The sequence below is a fragment of the Vespa mandarinia genome, chromosome 14 (genome assembly GCF_050613455.1).
Source record: "Vespa mandarinia isolate Hongniang chromosome 14, ASM5061345v1, whole genome shotgun sequence".
In the NCBI taxonomy this organism is placed as follows: Eukaryota; Metazoa; Arthropoda; class Insecta; order Hymenoptera; family Vespidae; genus Vespa; species Vespa mandarinia.
In genome coordinates this window covers 3,552,496-3,573,265 of record NC_140823.1, presented here as the reverse complement: position 1 = coordinate 3,573,265, position 20,770 = coordinate 3,552,496, and the positions used below count along the sequence as shown (strand labels likewise).

General features: G+C 38.8%; 1 long non-coding RNA gene across 1 annotated transcript in view; it reads left to right on the top strand.

Moving 5' to 3' along the window:
• Positions 1-20,560, top strand: part of LOC146872547 (uncharacterized) — a 33,620-nt gene extending 13,060 nt beyond the window's left edge. Inside the window, exons 2-3 of the long non-coding RNA XR_014982979.1 lie at positions 1,673-1,840; positions 20,472-20,560. This is a non-coding gene — a long non-coding RNA (uncharacterized LOC146872547). The remainder of the gene's footprint in view (positions 1-1,672; positions 1,841-20,471) is intronic.
• The last annotated feature ends 210 nt before the right edge of the window (positions 20,561-20,770 follow it).

The window sequence follows — 20,770 nt, the reverse complement described above, 5'->3', positions numbered from 1 at the left end:
AGTAAAAGATACAGGGAAAGAGAGAGAGAAAGAGAGAGAGAGAGAGAGGGTATTCGGACATCCTGTAAAACACGATGGAATAACCGAGGAATGACCGATTTATCATTCTCCTGTTTCGCGAGCGTACGAAAAGCGGGGCTGTAACCGATGCGCATAAATTGCGCGAAACGTCGAGCTTTAACAGCATGCACGTCGAGGCTGGTCCGAGCGAAACCGTACGGCAACGGCGAGGGTACTTTGCCGATACCCAGAGACCGAAGGAAAATGGCTGAATGTGTATATCATAATGGAATTTTAATGGCATTTTTACAATCTTCCATGGCAGCGGAGAGGAAATCGCTCCCACGTGTATTCCACTGCGAAAATTTTGATCTCCGTACGTTGATCCTTGTAATCCTTGGTAATTTGAATTTTTTTTCGAAGTCAAACTTAAGGGATCTCTTGAATTTTTTAGAATTCAAGGTTTTTCTTCTTGTTTTTTTCTTTTTTTTTTTTTTTTTTTTTTTTTTTTTTTTTTTTTTTTTTTTTCTTCTTCTCTTTTTTAAATCGATCATTTTACTTTACGATTAAGCTTTATGAGATTCTCAAATGAAGTAAAAAGGAAAGAAAAAAAGAAAAAAAAAAGAAGAAGAAAAAAAGGAAAGGAGGGAAATAAAATGAAGTCAGTTAGGTATCATTAAAAATGATGGTAGAAACTCGTAGTTAGAGTGGAAAGTCGATCAGAGAGAGAGAGAGAGAGAGAGAGAGAGAGAGAAAATTTCTTCGGACGATTCTCCTATAAGGTAGTCCAGGTGTAGTCAACGTTGGCTGAGAGGACAACGCGTCATTTCAGGAGTCATTTGCATCCAAGTGCTGGTCCGTTAGCAATCCTAGCCCAATAATCCCAGTTCGTCCATCGGCAGACGCTATCGACTAATGACAAAACTACAGGCTCCAGACCGTTTCAACGTGGCTAGCAACATCGGGTTGGTTCGTCGACGATGTTGGCGATGGTGGCGTCGACGGTGGTGGCATCGGTGGATGTCGGTATCAAGTTGTTGCCGGTCCAGTTCAGTTGGACCCTCGTTCCTCGTCGACCGAATGATAATTTGCAGACCCTCTCTTCCTACCTCTCTTCTTCCCTCTGAACCATTCTCTAACTCTCTTTCTCTCTCTCTCTCTCTCTTTCTCTCTCTCACTCTCTCTCCCTCTCTACACACCCTTCGCACCCATCTCTTATTCGACTCTTCCTACACCCACACAAGCTACCCTTCGTACCCTCTCCACGCTCATGTCCACCCTTTGATTACGTCATACCCCTCACGTCCCCGGCCTCCAATCCTTTAATTATATTCACTCGGCGCTCCGACTCTCCGGCTCCAGGGGGTCCAATTCCGTTCACCTTTCATTACGAACTCGCTACGATTCCAGCGATCGAACCAGCTGCGTTTTTCTCTCTCTCTCTCTCTCTCTCTCTCTCTCTCTCTCTCTCTCTCTATTTCTATCTCTGTCTCTTTCCTTTCCCCCTTCCTCGTCCCTTTCATCTACATAGACTATTTCTCCTTTTCCATACTCGATCATATACGAATCTATCGATCATATGATCTTTCCATTTTTTTGTTCATTTTTATGTTAATTTATATTAATAAGTTCTCCATTCGAATTTTTTCGTATTTTTCTTTTTCTCTTTTAGGTCAGACGTTCTAGGCTGCATATGCAGCCTACAAGCCGTGACTACCAAATTCCCATTACGTTTCCCGTTACGGTACCTCGAAATTTCCGCATGCGTGTTGGATGCAACCCACGTAATCTTCTCGGATGGAGGAGGATTAAATGCCATCTCGATTATCGAGACTTCCGAGTGAGTCTGACTTAAACGTTCGCCTATCCCATTTATTACTTGTTACTTCTCTTACACCTGTCATATTTTATTTTATTGCTTATGTTATTGTTTAAATCTGATACTTTTCGAATTTGATACTTTGAGATAAAGAGAAAAAGATAAGAAAAAGTGTAATTAGAAAAGGATCCTTAATACTTATTCGAGAACGATTATTATTACGATGCGATAAGACGCATAGCGATCGTAAAGGAAGGGTTAAGCGAATCGGTCGAAGAATTTTCAAAGTTCTGAATTATCGACGTCTGAAATCGCTAAGAATTCACGCATAATTTTCGACGACGAACAGGAGCGAAACTATGTCCGACGGATCGCCATTAATTCATAGCTCGAGATGATTAGATCGGATATCGGAGAACGATTTAAATGCGAAAAGATAATTCACCCTCATAAATGTCGCTCGTTCGTTCATTCGTTCGTTCGTTCGTTCGATAGGAAACCTTGTCCATGTTACCATGGGAACATCTTCGTCGACTAAAACTTGTCGATTTTTATTTATATTTATATTGTTTTTATTTATTTTTTCTTTTTCTTTTTTTCTTTTTTTTTTCCTTCTTTTTTTCTTTTTTTTCAATATTTTCATACCATACCCTCTCGTTGGAGAAATATTTTTTTTTTTGTTTTGTTTTGGGGGCTAGGACGAGATAGACGTCAAGTGTACTTTGCGCTAATGCGGCTAGCGATTATCGTTGAATTCGAATAGATATATATACAACAACGGCAACGTTTTATCGCGCGTTATCCGCCCTACCTACAAAGTACATACGTAGTATCTCGTCAAAAAGTCGATCCCCACGGTAGGTACGCGCGTCATCGTAAAACCGATCGACCAAGCCCGGCTCAACCGTGCGCATTAATGAGTGATTAACAGCGATCGTCGGGACGATTTTAACGAAATTTATGATCGTAAACTGATACAGGTAAATTGCATTCGAGCCGATGGATCAAACGAGATAAATAAATTATTTACGAAGCACGATCGCTTTCGTTCGAAAATTTACAAGCTTTGTCCTCGTTTCATTTTCATTTTCCTTTTTCTTATATTTTACTTATTATACTTCTTCCTCTTAATCATATTCTTATCGTTTTATTCGTCGTTTCGATCGTTTCGTCTAATTTCCATATAAACGTCCGATGTTTTCATCGCCCGATCGACTCACCACGTATACGTGTATTTAATATTCTACATGCACGCGAGATGGCCAAATATTTTAATTATGGCTAATTGGCGAGTAATAATGGAGTTCCACGAGGTCGAGAACTATAAGAGAGTACTTGCTGCTTCGAGTTCCTTCATGGAAACGAGAATCGTTGGGTGGTACTTTAAGAAAAGGGGATATCACGTAGGAAAATTTTGGATTAGAATTAAAAGATAGTATTGACGTTAATCGCGCCATTGTCTTAATTCGTAATCGAAGTTGTTTTATGAAAACATTCAATCGTTTTATATTTAGACGTTTGACTTTGAACGATATTATAGAAACATTAGAAGAAGAATTTATGAATTACGTTAAGTCCTATTATATCTATTCATTGTGTCCCTTAGTTTTGTTTTGCCTGTCAATCGTAGTTAGATCGTAGCTAGATCGTAGCAAAGATCGAACTTAAATAGATATATATTCTTATCATTCAATATTTTCTTTTCTTTTTTTTTTTCCTTTCCGGTATATTTCTTTTGTGTCGAGCAACGTGTTATTATATTTATATTTTTTCACTTAAAAATTAAACAATGTAAAAGATTATTATTAATTAATACGATGATTGGTTAAAATGTTTCTTGTAAAAATTACATGATATTTTTGGCGTTTCTCGAATGTCATCGTTCTATATCTATATCGTATCTTTCAATCACACGAAGAAAAGAAGAAAACGAAAGGAGACAGAGATCTAGAATTAAAACGGGCCATCGCATTCGTAAGCGAATACTGTATACACGAAACTCGAATAGGGTTTAGCCGTCCATGCGTGTTGAACGTCCGAAAGCTCTTATGCATAAAGTGGCTTACACGGCACCCGGTATTCCTCCTAAATCTTCGCGGAGATAACACGGCTAACCTTTCTTACGCGAGAGCAGACAGCCGCTTCCTTCCTTAATAATTTTCGCGAAATTACCAAGTAATAACCACCCGCCGTCGCGTATAATATCTCTATATTTCAAAGTCCATTAGTTTATAATCAACGCGTCTTATCCATTCTTTGCCGTGTCTTTTACTTTTCTTACTTTCTTTCTCTTTCTCTTTCACTCTCTCTCTCTCTCTCTCTCTCTCTTTCTCTCTTTCTCTCTTTCATTCTCACACGCAGACACATTCATGGATGATTCATGGTAATAAGAATGGTAATAATTTCAAAGAAAAAAAAAAAAAAAAAAATAGAAAGAAAAGAAAAGATTTCTTCGTCCTTGAATATTTTTCTCGATGAATACTTAAAGGTCGTAAAGTTTGATTTCTTAATTTTTATAATGTATCGTCCCATATAATTAGTTTATTTTAAAATATTTGTAAAATATTTACTATTCCTCATAACAGGGTCATCATATCTTTCGTACGTATATAAATACATGTGTATATATATACATATATATATATATATATATATATATATATGTATGCACCTACGTGGTATGTATAAACGCACGGACAATTTAAATTTTGTAGCGGGAGATAGGAAAAAAAGCTGAGCGACGGTAAAGCAAGGGAGATACTTCGCTTTTCGACGCGCTCATACAATTTTAAGCGTGAGCTTAATGAACTAGTCGTTATAATTCCATGTCGCGTTCATACATCCCACCGACGGTAAATCGGCATTGCTCGCGTAAATCCTGTCGTCTATGCACGTCCAAAGAAAACAGCCAAGCGGGCTCTTTAATCCGAGATTTGGACAGCCATACAGTAGGTTCATTAGCAGTAATCCGAACGTTTTCCGAAAGCTAGTCATTTACCGACTATTCTTTTTCCCTCCTACTTCCCCCATCCCACCCCCTACCAATTTTTTTTATTTTCTTTCTTAAATGATTACAAATATCAATCGATGTAGAAATAAAAAAAAAAGTATTGAATGTAATTAATTACTTTTTCTTTTTCACGAATATTTTGAATCTATATATATATATATATTTTTTTTTTTTTGTTTAAGAAATAAGATCTTACGAATTTAGAAATGTTCGACGAAGGAGAATGAACATATACGTTGATAAGATAATATTACATAGATAATATTCCAAATTATCCGATTGTAATCTTTTGATATTTTCGATATATAGAAGATGTTCTTTGATTAAATTTCATATTTGAACCTTAATCCTTTCAAACAACAATAAGAAGGAGAATTCATATATTTGAAATAATGGTTTATCTTACGCAATAGTATCATGTTCGCGGTCCGAGGTCAAGTCCGATGTTTGTAATGGAAGTTCAGTGGTCGAATTTAATGCGAATGCGCTATAGCGAGCAGGATGACGTGGGCCAGGCCAGGAATAGGACCAGAAGAGGGTTGCTAAATATTCAGGCATTACGGCTCTGCATAAATTCATTTCATTATGGCGCCACCAAACATTGCTTTTGATGCTTTCCGCTTCTCCTCCCCACTCCACCGCCCTTTTCACCCCCGCTTCTTCCCTACTACAACTAAGCCACTCGCACTACAGTCCCGTAGTCCCGTACGCAATTGCCAACGCTACTCTTTCTCTCCCTCTTTTTCTCTCTCTCTCTCTCTCTCTCTTTCTCTCTCTCTTTCTCTCTCTGTATATCTCTTTCTATATGTACCGTGTTTCGCTCTCTCTCTCTCTCTCTCTCTGTCTCTCTCTTTCTCTCTCATTTTCTCATTCTATCTCTTTTACATTCTTTTTCCCTTATCCTTCAGCTATTTCGATGTCCTTTTATCTTTCGACAGTCGACCGCACGATCGTCGTGACTTTTAGTAAAGTTTCAAGAATGATTTTTCATTTTGATCTTGGCTCCCTTATTGCGAAATAACAATTATTTATTTATTTATAAAGAATAAGTGTAAGATGAAGCAAAAGATAAAGAAAAGAAGTACATTTGTAGAAAAAAAAATAAGCTTCGCCATTTTAAATAATAAGAATTTAAAATATATTAATTATCTTAATATTGCATAATAAATTTTGCAGGATAAACGAATTTTGAATTCTTTCAAATTGATCTTAGTTTGAAAATGTTAGAATGATAATGGTTTATGGAAACTTAATAATATTATTGGAAGATCGATTTAGTTCTCATTCAAGTCGCGATACGTCAGTCGTAACACATAGAAACGTCTCGGAGATACAGAATCGAGGAGAGAGAGAGAGAGAGAGAGAGAGAGAGAGAGAGAGAGAGAGAGAGAGAGTGAGACAGAGGGAGAAAGAGAAAGAGCGTCAGATCGGGTTCTCTCATGCATATGGAGAACGTTTCATTATATTAAACCCTTTCAATGTATAATTTACTTTTGCATGAGTCATTTTAGGTCCGAGCTTCTGTGCAAGTGGCCCGACGAACAAAGGACAACTTCACGTTAGTCTCGAGCTTCGGCTCGTGAAATCAAAGATTTTCGATACATCGTCGAGTGCATCGATTACGTAATTAAGTTCGACGACGGAAACTTCAGCTTTGTTTCTTTTTTTTTTTTTTTTTTTTTCTTTTTTTCTTTTATTTCTTCTGCTTCTTCTTCTTCTTCATCTTGCTCTTGTTCTTTTTTATTACTTCTCCATTTTTCCTTTCGTTTCTTTTCTTTTCTTTTTCTTTTTCTTTTTCTTTTTTTTTTTGTTCTCCTTCTTCATCTTTCCGTCGAGTTTTAAAACTCTTTCTAGACACTTCGCGACAAGAGAGACAGAACGGTATTCGACGAGTGTTCTCGTTATTCGCGTAATGACTGTCGCAAAATGTTCCCAGTGAAAATTCTACATTGTAGGTTTTACCTTAATGAAATGCGACGTCCGGTTGTATACTCGACGCGTAGGAGAGCGTGGAGAGTTAATTATTTGATAAACGCTTTGCTTTAATAGGCAGAAAACGGAGCACCGTTCGCACGAGAACCTACGCTTACACTGATTTTAATTATTAATTATGTTAATGACTCCGACGAAATCGATGTGGCCGTTTTGACACACATGTATGCACGCGCATACATGCATTGATGCGATATATATGTAATATACGTAAGTAGTTAACTATATTATTTTATAATAAAATTTTGTGTAAAGTGTGAAAATTTTATGTTAAATATTTTTGTTTCTTTTTTTTGTTTGTTTTTTTTTTTTTTTTTATTAAAAAATCGACGATTAATATTAATATTACTCTGAGAGCTAAGTTGTTCGAATTCGCTGGCATTTGTATTGCAAGATTATAGCACTAATTAACGAAAGCCTTCGTTCATTATACTAATGGACATAATAACGCATGAGCACGCGCATAATTCTCGACACGAAGCACTTAAAATGCAATATAACAAAGTAAAGCACAATTAGCAGAGACGCAAAGGTATTGTTAATTAGCGAAGCGACTACCTGCTGCTTTATTATTTAACTGCGTATCCAGTTGCTTTGCACTCACAAAGGGACAAATAGGCGGAACACCACCCTCTCATTTCTCTCTCTCTCTCTCTTTTTCTCTCTTTCTCTCTCTCCCCTATCTAGCTCTTTTAACCTCTTTTATCCTACTTTGTCTCACATGCTCTTACCCTTTTCCTTTTCTTTCCCTTGTTTTCTCTTTCGGCCACCAACTTTTGTCCTTCCAAACATAATATGGGTAGTCCTTGCCCTTATTTTACGAATGTTAAAGCAAAAAATGAAAACTTTAAATAGATACTCAAGTTTATCTAATGCTGATTCCTTGGAATTTAATTGTATACATTCATATACGTACGTATTTATGTACGTATGTTTTTTTAATTGATCTAAGGAGCAAATATTTGTTGATTAATGTAATGTTATTTTTTAGCCATTTTCTTTTCTTTTTTTTTTCTTTTTTATTCGCAAAAATCTTTCTCTCTACTAACTGGTGATAAAAAAAACGAGATGTTTGTATCGGAGAGAGACGTTGGAAGCAGTTCGGTACTGCTCTACGAAGCCCTTCGGTTTGGCGGTTAAAAGTTACATTAATTTTCAGGATGTTTCGTCGACGTTAAAAAATATGCAAACCACCCTTTTTACCCGTCAGAGAACGGCAGCCGTATTTCGGCTCTTCTCTGACCGGCGTTGGGGTCCGCTGGGTGAATCGGACATTCACAGTAACACAATTAGACCAACAATCGATAGAAGCCGCTAGTGATGAATATGAACCTCCTTTACTTCCAACGACGTTATATGTCTTGAACAAAGGACAAACGATTTAATCCTTTTAATTCATTATCAAAACGTCATTATATTTATCTTTGTTCCTTTGTTTTTATTTAAGGATTAAGGCATTTAATTTAGTTTAAGTTGTTACTGTCATGTAAAAAAAATATTCTTAGACTATAATTCTTTAATTAATTTATTAATCTTCATATAGGATAAAATGAGAATATCGCAAAAATAAGCTTTCTTTTTATATTTGAACGAACAGCAGGTAATTTTAAATGGAATGATCATAAAGAAAATGACATAGACGCGTCATTGAAGTTTGTCCACATTTCGAACGCGTGATACGTTTGAACTTTTCACTAGGAGCCATTCTGACCACCTACACTTTATCCTCCCTTTCCCTTCTTCAGTATAGGATTTCAAGCTCATCCCCTATCCTTCTGCAGTTCCACACCCTTTCTTCCCAACGAACCATCCCCTATCTCATTTGGCCTCATTGTGCCTTAGCATCCATTGTTTTTTAAATTACGAACCCCACTTCTGTCAGGCAGAAACTCGATTTCATTTTTTTCCCGGTGCTGTCACTCGTTTGAAACGCTTCTCGCGAATACGGGAACGTATCCACGTCCGGAACGATTAGGAGGTATAATAATAAAACGTAGAAGGTATAATGTGCAAACGTTGATCTCCTGAGTACGATCGTTTTAATTTCACCAATGAGAAATCAAATTATTTTCATTAAATATTCTTTCAAAAATCATTATCAGTTATAATTTGCAAATATCCCGAATATTATTAGTATTTATTCTTTTTTTTAATCGTTACATTTTTTTATATTATATTTCTAATATAATCAAAGATAGAAAAATGTACCAAACGTTATTTGCGATAAATCAATTCAATAATTTCCGTTAAATGATAAACATAAATGCAAGAATAAATGATAAATTGCTCGTTAAAAAATAAGAACTAATGAGTGTATGAAAATCGACGCCAATGGTATTCGACGTTCGAAACAATAATTATAACAAAACCAACGTGTCTTAGGAAAATATCGTTCTTATCAATTGCATTGTATTTTTTAAATGAAATTAAAAAAAAAAAAAACTATATAAAAAATTGTCTTAATAAATCATTGATCTTTGTTTAGTCATCTTATCATGAGTAAGTAAAAAAGTCATTGGTCGTTCTCGGAAATGTCGAAATGCATTCTCGAGAGAACATCGATGCAGAGCATCGATAGCCGTCATCGATAACGTTGAGCATGACACTTTCACGCTCGCGCGACCCATTTGCCCGCATAAATCATTGGAAACGAAAACATATCCCCGCGGCCACGCAAATTTGCCAACACCCGACCGCAGAGCGTCCGAGAGAGTGAGAGAGAAAAAGAGAGAGAGAAAGAGAGAGAGAGAGAGAGAGGGTGTAAACAAACGCGAAATCATGACACGGTCGCGACAGATACGCTCTCTTCGCCTATGCACTCGAAAGCGTGCGCGTAGAACGAGCGAGAGAAGGATACCAAACGGGATATTTCCGTGCGAGTGAGAGGTGGACAGTCAGCAAGCGAGATGGAATATGCGTTGGCCGCGAAGAGCGAGAGTGAGAGTGAATGAAAGAGAGAGAGAGAGAGAGAAAGAGAGTGTGAGAGGGAGCGAGTGCCACGGGAGAAACGAGGTGTTCTAGCGTGGATGACTCGTCGTCATTGCTGTGGGCCGCGCGTGCCACGCACACATTCTCGAGCGTGTATGCACGCGCGTGCGAGCAAACGTGAGAGAGTGAGAGAGAGAGAGAGAGAGAGAGAGAGAGAGAAAGAGAGAGTGACCGGCTGCTGGCCGGCCGACCACGTTAACCCTCTCTCCACGTGACTCGTTCATGTAGTAGTGGTACTCTGTGAACGGTTCACCCTCGATGATACGGAAACACACTGATATCTATGCATATACATACATCCAGATACAGATATACTATCTGTAGATATAAACGGATATACAGAGAGAGAGAGAGAGAGAGAGAGAGAGTGAGAGAGAAATACATACATACATACACGAGCGCGCATCGGCAACAGTCATCGCCCACACCAGCACCACTCAATTATTCGCGGCACGCTGTGGAATCATTTACCCAATCATTTAGTTACATCAACGCAACGCAACGCAACGCGCGGACCGCCCGCACGGTCAGTTTCGCGGGTTCCACCACCACCACCACCACCACCACCACCATCGACATTGGCATCACCCTTTTCCTCTTACTACCTGCTACTACTACTACTACTACTACCACCAGCCTAGCTCTTTCTGCCTGACTGACTGTGTTTTCGGTGAAGCGCGAGGAGGACAACGGGGATAACAGAGAGAACGAGAGAGAGAGAGAGAGAGAGAGAGAGAGAGAGAGAGAGAGAGAAAGAGAGCGAAAGAGTGAGAGGGAGAGAGAGAAATAGAGATAGAGGGCTACGAAGAGGGTACGTGGCTTTGTCGGGGGTTGGAGAGGGGGTTGAGGTCGCATACCGAAGCTATTGTATTTCGCCACGTGGGACCCGTTCTTTGTCAGAGTATGCGTACCTCTCTTTCTCTCTCTCTCTCTCTCTCTCTTTCTCTCTCTCTCTCTCTCTCTCTCTCTCTCTCTCTTTCTCTCTCACGGGGCCTGGCTCGGCTTTGGGTGTATCGTTACCCTGTTGATTTTCCGATGTATCGTTGTGATGACGATATAATAGCGTTCGCCGATGCTCCACGAACGGATTTACTTTGTTGATATCTGCCCACCGATGTCATCCTATCGTTTTTCGCGTGCTGATCGAGATCAGTCGAACGGGACGGGAGTTCTTTAAAAGCCCAATGATTTTTCATTTATCACCCTCGAGATTTCATTACTAGACTTAACGTTAATAAAATTCATTGAAAGTTTTCACCCACGTATATAATATTCAATTGGACACTTTCATTTAGCCATTTCTTTAATTCAAATGAAACTCTCGTTAAATTTTATTCTGTGACTTTTTAAATGTTCTTTTATAAACGTTCAGCCAGAAATATGAGCGTTGTATTAACGAACTATAAAAAAATATTTACGGTTTCGTTATCAAAAATCATTGCCGTTGTTATTTTTGTAATATCCAAGATCTACGATGGACAGACATAATTAAGTTAATAATCATGATGAGATATTAGCGTACGATAAATCTCGATCTTGATCGAAAGTTTTAATAGGAGGAACGAAATTCGATCGGCGAAGAAAAGCAATCGAACGGCATTCGATGGCGGAACGACAAAGTCGTTTTGCAAAGTGTAGCATCAGCGATTCCTCCATCATAGGGGCCAATCGTAGCGGACTTTCATCCCCACGGCGGATCCGGATACATCCTGGAAAAGAGGAAAAAAATCCATCGGCGTGGGTGGTGCCGGGCGGGTGGTATATTGCAGATCAATACAATTGCACGTTAGTGCTAATAAATAATAGGCGGTGGGAGCAGAAAAAAGCGCGCAATGCAGCAACGAACGCAACACACAAATAATACGCAATACATCAACCAAGCCGTGTAGGTACGTACGTGCATCCTCTCTTTCTCTCTATTCACATCCACCTCTCTGTCTCTCTCTCTCTTTCGTTTCCTCTCGTTTTTTCCCTCTCTGCTGATCTTTCTCTCTCTCTTTCGCTCTTTCTCTCTCTCTCTCTCTCTCTCTCTCATTCCCCCTGTCTCCACCCTCCTCTCCACCATCTACGCCAGTCCCCTTTTTTTCTACCCCGCACCTATAACCGTGCAAGCACCACCCCCGGGGCACCGCCATTTCCGGACAAATAAACTCTAGTCGACGTAATTTTTACGCCAGCCGCCAAACGCGACGAAAAGCGAGGACCACGAACGACATTCTCTGCGATACAAACCCTCGACATTTTTTTCCTATCTTTCATCTTTATGCTTGATAGAGAACTTTCTTCTTTATTCGAATAATCTAGGTCGTGGATGTGTGTTCAACAATATTTTTCTTCTTTTTCCTTTTGTTCTGTTTTTTTTTTCTTTTTTTTTTCCTTTTTTTTCCTTTTTTTTTTTTCTTTTTCATGTAACATTTAACTTTCATAGAGAAAGAGTACAGAAGCTTCGATTCGAATTAAAAATATTTTTCTTTCGAACAAACACGATCGTGCGACAGTATTTGATAATTTCATATGAAAGATATCTAAGGATTTTATCTTGCAAAGATAAAAGTTATGGTCAAATATTTAATCGAAGAAACCGATATTAAAGAATTTTTTTCATGAGATCCGAAACGAAAGTGCGATTCAAGACTAGGCAGTTCTATCGAACATTAGTTAATTTTGAAAAATTGTCCTAAACATGCACCCGGCGAATTGGCTTCGCGAGATGCCTGGACTACGACGAAGAGGGTGTTAAGGGGGATGGTTGGCGGTGGTTATGGCAGGCCAATCGGGAGGAGACATGTACGTAGAGGTGTCCATTTCTCCCCCGACCCCGTAACCACCCTTCTCTCTGGCTTGGTACGTGGTAACCAGGGGCTGGACACCAGAGTTCTGCTCTCTCTCTCTCTCTCTCTTTTTTTTTCCTCTCTTTCTCTGTTCTCCTCTCCCGCGAAAAGCCCTTCCCCTTGTCCACCAAATCGTCTCTCTTTCTCTCTCTCTCTCTCTCTCTCTATTTCTCTCTCTTTCCAGTTCTCTACCACTCCTCCTCCTCCTCCTCCTCCTCCTATTTCGCCCAGCAACGACCCCGACCCACCCACGCACACGTTAATGCCTGAAAAATGTACGGCAATTTTTTATTTTTTAATACGCTCCTCTCCGTCTCTCTTCCTCTCATATGCACTCTCTCGCTCTCGCTCTTTCTTTCTCTCTCTCTCTCTCTCTCTCTCTATCGTTCTCTCTTTCGATCGCGCGCTCCCGTTATATCCACCCTTCTTTTTCTCTCTCTCTCTCTCTCTCTCTCCCTCATACTCTCTTTCTCTCTCTCTCTCTCTCTCTCTCTCTCTCTCTCTCTCTCTTTCTCTCTCGTCCACTCGCACCAACCGTCTATGCGTGATGTAGCGCCTCGTACGGTTCGTTCGGTCGGTCGGGGCTCGGCTTTTTTCGCTCTATCGATAATTTGTTTGGATAATTTCCAATGCTATTGATCTAGATGTACATCCTGCAGGATGTACACAATGCATATACCATCGCGCACAAAGCCTCTCTCGTTCTCTTTCCCTTTCTCTCGTTTAGTCTCTGTCTCTGTCTTTCTCCCGTTTCTCGTTTCGGAGAGGTAGAGTTTAAAAAAAAAAAAAAAAAAAAAAAAAGGGAAAAGGAAAAAAGGAAAAGAAGAAAAAAGAAAACCAAAACACGAGGATGTAAAGAGTGAGAGGGACTAGGGCTGGACCGAGCAGGATCGAAAGAGAGAGAGAGAGAGAGAGAGAGAAAGAGAGAGAGAAAGAGAAGAAGAAGAGAAGAGAAGAGAAGAGAAAAGAGGGTGCAAGCGCACGATCGTGAGTTACTGACGTTTTAACGTTTATCCATCTACGAGGCCGCACTTCGTTTTCCGCGTATCCGCTTAGAAGGTGGACACGCGTGTGATTTTACGCAGCTCACTTGTGTTCGTATCGTATTTACGCGCATATATATAGTATGCATGTATATGTATGTGTGCGTATGTGTGTATGTGCATCTCTGTGTGTGTGTGTGTGTGTGTGTTTGTATGTGTGTGCACGTGTACGAAGCGTATAAGAGAAAAGGATCGTTATATACATAGGTAGGTAAGCGAGAGAGCCATGCTTCTCACGAAAGGTGCTGCGTAATATTTCGTTATCCGGCCGCCAAAGCGGAGGGAAAGCGGGAAAAGCTTTTGATGAATCGCTTTCCATGCGGATACCGCAGATCGGACGGATACCGCGAACGATGCATATCGTTGTCCCCTTTTTTTTCTCTTTTCTCTTCATTTTCTTTTTCTTCCTCGTCGACCTTGCTAATTCCATCAGCCAGAGAAATGGAAAGAGCTGTAATGGAGTAAGACAGATTTTGATAACTAACAAAATGTACAAAAATCATGTCTCTCTCTCCATCTCCTTTTACGTTATTTTTCTTATTCTCTCACTTTTATCGTTTCATTCTCTGTAAATAAATGGCTATTTGTTTCGATATTAATATTACAATAATAAAGACATAATGTTATTAATTTCATTCGAGAAATCTAACTGTTCAATTTTGGAAAGTTTCGAAGAAGAAAGAACGGGGAATGAGAGAGTATCACTTTATCCGCAGCTTGTTGCGATTACGAGGGAGAAATTCTATCTTATTAACTCGAAGTAAGATGTTTGAAGATATCTAGAATTCAGAAAGGAAAGGAAGGAACGAAAAGTCGGAAAGATCGTCTCGCAATTAATTCAATTTCGAATATGCGAGATACGATAAAATGCAAGAGAATGAGAAAGAGGAAGGGAGAGAGAGAGACAAAGAGAGAGAGAGAGAGAGAGATAGAGAGAAAGAGAGAGAGAGAGAGAGAGAGAGAGAGAGAGAGAGAGAAAGAAAGAAGATAGGGAGAGAAAATATTTGCTATCGCGAAGACAATCGAAGAGGGACCGAGGCGACGGCCGACTGGGATGGTAAAAATAGCGGAAAAGGATCAGAAGGGTCGAGAGATGTAATGAGCTGGTTCTCTCGCTCTTCGGGCTTGGTTTTCACCTCAGTTAACTCCTCGGTGGTTGTCTCAGTTACCGGAGTAAGATTCTACTTCGTTCAGATGGAAAAGAAACTAAAAGAAAGAATAAAAATAAAGGAAGAGAAGGAGAAGAAGAAGAAGAGGAGAAGGAGGAGGAGGAGGAAGAAGTAGAAGAAGAAGAAGAAGAAGAAGAAGAAGAAGAAGAGATAAAAAGAAGAGAAACGAGTAGAAGAGATGCGCCGTGCTCCTTTACCTGCGAGAGTTAAGTTTTAATTAGCTTTCCCGAATTACCGATGTAGCCAAGCACGACTCGCCGCTTCAGAGCCAACCTTCTCTTTCCTTCCCTCTCTTCTCTTCTCTCCTTTGCCTTTAGGGTATAAAGAGGGAGAGAAAGAGAGAAAGACAAAGAAATAAAAAGAGAGGGATGGCTTAAGCAGATTCGACCTTCCCAACCCGGAATCATCCAAAACTCTTCTCCTTCTTCATCCTCCGTTCACCCTCTTATACTCTTCTTTTGCCGAGTCGTCTCCCATCTTGGACAATGGCCAAGCTCCTGATTACCGTGATCCTTAATGGAAATGTCCAATCTACAGGGTGGAAGATAGTAGGCGCCGAAAGTTCGCTTTCAATTTTTCTTGACGTACAGGACAACCCATTTCGCGAGAGGGACACGAGTTTTGTCTTGGACGAGATATTCGTTCGATAGAGAAAAGAAAAGAAAAGAAAAGAAAAAAAAAAATTTAAAAGAAGAAGAAAGAAGAAAGAGAAGGATTCGTTTTTGTATGTAAGTTGACGTTGCAAAGGGTCGAAGGAAAGAGATTGCTGAAAGTGGAAAGTTATCCTTTATTCGACTTTAATCGAATGCATTAGGTTAATATCGATTAAAAAATACTAAGTAGTCGACCAAACTATAAAATTGAAATGTCATTCTTGATTCATGTTAACATTCTTATTTTATTCTTTACTGCACTCACATAAACGGAATAATGTATCTGCGAAAAATCAAAATGGATCATTTATCGTTACTTTAGGAAAAATTGTTTATAAACATTTTTAACAAATTGTAAAAAAAATAACATTATTTTCGTATATCCTTACGTATATGGATTTTAATGTTAATTTATAAAAAATTCATTATCAAAATTGTTTATAATACGTTGTTTATAAAAAATTGTTTATAACAAATTGTTGTTAACAAATTGTTTATAAAATATTATTAAATATATATATATATATACACATGTATATGTATACTTATGTGAATCATTTGATGCCAATTTATAAAACATTTCTTCGACGAAATTATTTATAACAAATTGTTTATAATAAATTATTATATACATATACATATATGTATGTATGCACGTATACCTATAAAGATTATTTAATGTCAATATATAAAAAATTACTCGTTGAAATTGTTTATAACAAATTGTTTATAACAAATTGTTAAATAATTTATTTATATGTGTATATATATATATATATATATATATACCTATGCAGATCCATTTTATGTCAAATTATAAAAAAATGTATTGACAAAATTGTTTATAACAAATTATTTATAACAAATTATTTATAATAAATTGTTTATAACAATAGGATGAAAAAATAGTGAAAAAAATGCCCTTTGCAACGGTATTTGTTTCATGTCTCTACGACTTTTAGATCCAAAGATATAACAATCCAAATAATTATATTTACGATGGCCCACTGACCTACATAATTTCTTGGAAAAACGTAGTGACCTACATAAATTCCTGGAATTCATTGAACTTTAATGGCCGTAGTAGTTTTTATATAATAGTACTATCGTAGTACTATCAGTAGTACTACGTACGTAGTAATACGGAAATGAATGAAATCTTTCAGAGGCGATATCTCGGCAACCGAAAGTCGTAGAAATATGAAACAAATATCATTTTAACGGGAAAAATGTCCTCTTTTCATCTATGCACTCAGATTATATCGTTATAATAAAATCAATTTTATAAATATTTTATAAACTCATAAGATTTATCTCACATATTCGTTAGATCATCAAGTCAATTTTCTTGAAAATTAATTCTATCTTTAATCTTTCTCAACATAATAAAACATTTTATAATAATAATATAATTTTAATAATGACTAATTGAATTGAAAGAAAAATTTTGTATACCTTAAAAAAATTAAAATTGATCAACTATCGTTCGCCGTCGTTGATCGTTGTAAAATTTCGTAAATAACTTGTTATTATTTATCAATCGAAGAAATGAGGATTAAATAATTTTCTAATGATTACGTATAGATGAGAAATTATAGATTCATATCGTAAAAATTTTTTCTGCATTCTATAAATCACTGGTGTTGTATAAAAGCAGAAGCTTATATTGTTTATCTATTATTTTTGATGGAGAGTAGAGTAAGTATCGACGAGATGTTTAATCATTTAACATCACAGATATCATACGGAAATGATGCATATTATCATTATTTATTAATAACGAATTTCCTATAAAAGTGGTATACATATAGGTATACATATATGTATACATATATTATTCATTGTATCTACATTTTCGGGGAAGTTTCGACAACGAATCGTCAAAAGAAAAACGAGAAAATGAACTCGTTTCTATGCGTTAATTTAACGTATCGACGTCGTTCATTAGATTTTTGAAATAAATATAACTTTATGCGAAACGAAATAGGAGAAATCGTGGACGTTTCCTACGAAAATGTTTTCAACGATACCACGTGGCTTGGCAATGAAATCCGATGATTAAAATACGAACGTCTAAACAATATCGGAACGCGTTAATTACTTCGCTTTGCGTATCGAGTAGCCGACGCTACCGGTCTTCCGTGTCTCTTCTCTATTCGTCTCTTGTCTCATCCTCCCTTTTCCTCTTCCCTCTTTCGACTCCCATTGTCGGAGGAACCGGCAACCCGCTCTTTTCCACGTCAAAGACCAGCGTTTGATAATGATATCCACACATTGACGCGAACAAAGACAAGTTTATGATGTTCAATAAGCGTCCAAGAAGGAAGGGTTGGAAAATCAAATGGAATCAATTAACATCGTAATTGACAGTCAGTAATCGAGAATCGTGGCTTTATCGTGTAGATGACAAACGTCGTGTCCTGATACGAGGACTCGTCCTAGAGATAAGCCGTACCTTTACGTAGATCATAGATAACGGAGAAACTTCCCTAAAGAATAATCAAGCATATAATACGATATAAGCGTTTATCGTCGATACGTCGTCTCTACTTTCTTAAAACAAATTTTTCTTTTTTATATAGAATATTTCATTATTGATAAGTATAATATAAAACAAATGACAATAATAAATTAAAATTTATTTTGAAAGATATAGTTATCATTTGAATTTTGTTTCATAACAAATCGACCTATTTCTTGTTCTAAAGATCTTTAAACGGAATCGTCGATTGTAGTTACTCTTCGGTATAGGTAAAAAAATAGGGTAAAAAAAAAGTAAGCGAAATATCTCGACGGTACCGGCAGGGCCCTCTCATTCCCAATTTCGCGAAAGCCGTCGAATTCGTTTAACGAGTACGAACGAGTAACGAAATCCCGTCGTCGAAAAAATTGTCGCCACACCCAGTACCCTCCAACCCACTAGGAGGAGTACGAAAGGGGTTGTAGGAGGGAGGGTCCGTTCCTCCTACTCTTTCGACGCACGCCACCGGCCGTGGCCATCAAGGTGCTCGATAGTCCGCGCATTTTGCTATTTCCCAATTAATAGAAAATCGCTCCCCTTTTGTCTCGGCACCCCTCGTGGACTCCTAGTCGAGCCACCCCCCGAAAAAGCCACCCACCATCAATTCGGGCACCGTTGGTCGCCGGGAATATTTACGCTCTCGCGTACGAGTCGTACACAAGGGCGCAGGCGTAGCCGGACAAAGCTTCTAACGCTAACGGAAAAAAAAGGAGGAAAAAGAATTCGCAGCATCGAACGGGGGGAGGGGAGGGGGAGGTTGGAGTAGCGAGCGGTAAAAGGGGGTAGAAAAGAGAACGATTGGATAGAATCAGCAGTCTGCGAGTAACAATGGAGGGTTCAATTGAAAAAATAATTTAATGTGTCCCTTTAATTAAACAGAGAGTAAGAGAGCGTGCCGGAGCAAGTGAGAGAGAGAGAGAGAAAGAGAGAGAGAGAGAGAGAGAGAGAGAGAGCGAGAGAAAGAGAGAAATAGAGAAAGAGAGAGAGAGCGAAGATCGGGCGATACGATTGCTAGGTGATGGTGGTGTTGGTGGTGGTGGTGGTGGTCGTAGTAGTGTTGGTGATAGTGATGGTGATGGTGGTGCTGGTGGAGGTGCATGGACGACGAGAGACGCACGAGGCGGAAGAAGAGAGGTTGATCGGTGGGTAGGTGGGTGGTTTGGGTGGAGGCGATGGTGAGACGAGGAGGAGGAGGAGGTGGAGGAGGAGGTGGAGGAGGAGACGTAGAAGGTGGTGGAGGAGCAGGCGCGGCTCGGATGGACGCGGAAATTTAAAACCTGATCAATTGATAGGACGGAATGAAAAAAGTAGGGTTGTGGAGTTGCGCGGCTCTGTGCGGTGGTGCAGGCGGGGAATAGCTACGGTCGCGCATCGAGTCGCGGGTGCGAGTGAGATGGAGATTGAGGACCAGAGAGAGAGAAAGGGAGAGAGACGTCGAACGAGTGGGAATGCAAGAGAGATAGAGATAGACGGCTCGCTCGGACGGCGAGGGGCTTGCGGCCACCGAGTACGAAGTGTACGCGTTAGAAAGAGAGATAGAGAGGGAGAGAGAGAGAGTTAGAGAGGACGGTGAGAGGACTGAAGAGGGAGGGAGGGATAGTAGAGAGGCGGGTAGATGGGATTGCCGGGCATTATTCTGAAACGCGAATTTGTTCATTTGTTTCTTCCCTCTGTATGCGCCGCGGCGTGTGTGCATCCTTTTATCGACTGAAATCCAGGCTTCGAATTACCGTGCAAATGATTTTTTTTTCGGGTGTGCACTGCCGCCCGTCTGTCCATCCGTTCGTTCGACGAACAACTCGCGAGCGAACGGCCGAGCGCCGGCGCGCACCGTAAAACTCCAAAGGAATTTCAAAACGACGACGGCCCGACGGCTCGTAGCTAACGATTGCTACATCTATCTCGCTACGTACGACGATTCTTCATTCGTCTTTAGGCTCTAAGAATATTAATAACTTTAAGATTCGACCCTTGACCTTCTTCTTCTTTTTCTTTTCTTTTTTGTCGATCTTACCTTTGGATACAATTTTTCTTTTTTTTCTTTAAACCCTTTGATGTTTCTTACAACATGTTTGTCACGCTATATTCATTTTGATATATATATATATATATATATATATATATATAATAGAATCGTAAGAGTCAATGAAGTACTTATCATAACTTACACTTATCTTGAAAATAAAAAAAATAAAAAATATATATATATATATGATGAAATGTTAATAAGAAAATTGATTAAAAAAGCTTTGTGAACGTAACAAAATAGGATGGAAAATATTTCTTGTTTTTCCTTGACGATTCTATCAAAGAGAACGTACCTTTCTTTTTTTATCATTTTTGAATATATTAAATATAATATACCGACATCGACGTGGAAAAAGATAGGAATGTTGCACCGTTCAAAGAAGTAACTTTAACGAATTTCTTTGGAATACTTCGTAGAAACGCCGTGCCACTGACCTAGATAGATTCTTGGAATCGGCTTGAGGCCACGCTTGCGGCCTTGCCCGGAATGCGGACAAAAAACTGTCGCCTGGGGCCACTTTCGAGGCAGGTCAGTTTTCTTCGGTGCGCCTGCACCGAAGTACCGACCCGTGTTCGAAGCTGCTCGTTCGTTCTTTACTCGTATCTACCTTTGAAAGGGGAGATCGTTGAAACGTCGATTGAAGTTAAGTACTTTTACGAATGCTCGGATTAACGCGAATGGCTACAAAAGTATCTTTTTTCAAAGTCACATTAAT